General features: G+C 32.9%; 1 pseudogene; it reads right to left on the bottom strand.

Moving 5' to 3' along the window:
- Positions 1-757: 757 nt before the first annotated feature.
- The window catches only part of LOC138963955 (multiple epidermal growth factor-like domains protein 10), a 90899-nt pseudogene continuing 90781 nt past the window's right edge, over positions 758-875 (bottom strand).

Here is an 875-nt window from a genome sequence, read left to right as displayed (position 1 = left end):
CAGCAAGTGTTTCTTTTCTTCTATGGATAAAACCCAACGCAATGGGACTCGATTCTGGTGCCTGGAATGTGGTGTGGCGTTTTGCGTTGAGCTGTGCTCTGTGGCACTGTAAATACTGTGACAGCAAGTGTTTCTTTTCTTCTACATGGATATATTCATCATAGTCATCACCCAGTCATCTCATTGTATCATTCAGGTTAGTAAATTCTTTTTTGAGTATTCACTAACAACATTTTGTGCATATTTTCAAACATGTCTGTAGTATTTATGTGGTGCCTCTGGACTTTTTTTTATTTAAATTGTTGACATTTTCAATAGCATACCACACAAACACAACAAGCCTTTTGACAAATACAAAGTACATTTCTGAAACAATGAAAGATCTTTCTTTAATTGTGTGCAAAAAGTAAGTCTCCACATGTACTAGTTTTTTTACAATATTTTTTTCAAAATACAATATTTTTTTCAAAATTTTCAAATTTTGGTTGTCAGCAGGCTATTTATTGACATTTTCAATAGCATACCACACAAACACAACAAGCCTTTTGACAAATACAAAGTACATTTCTGAAACAATGAAAAATCTTTCTTTAATTGTGTGCAAAAAGTAAATCCCCACATGTACTAGTTTTTTTACAATATTTTTTTCAAAATACAATATTTTTTTCAAAATGTCCCAATTTTGGTTGTCAGCAGGCTATTTATATGCTTTGGCGCATGCGTTCTGAGTGTATAGTCATGTCATAGGGTGGACGTGTTGAAAGATCGACACTTTGCTTTGTCATCGTGGATGTATTAAAACGTGTTTACTTTACAATGAGTGGTTAAAGCCCCAGTTTGTTTCAAATGTTTTACAAAACGATTTAAATCTTCCA

Source organism: Littorina saxatilis, linkage group LG4 (assembly GCF_037325665.1).
Source record: "Littorina saxatilis isolate snail1 linkage group LG4, US_GU_Lsax_2.0, whole genome shotgun sequence".
Taxonomy (NCBI): Eukaryota; Metazoa; Mollusca; class Gastropoda; order Littorinimorpha; family Littorinidae; genus Littorina; species Littorina saxatilis.
This window is presented reverse-complemented; position numbering and strand designations above follow the sequence as displayed.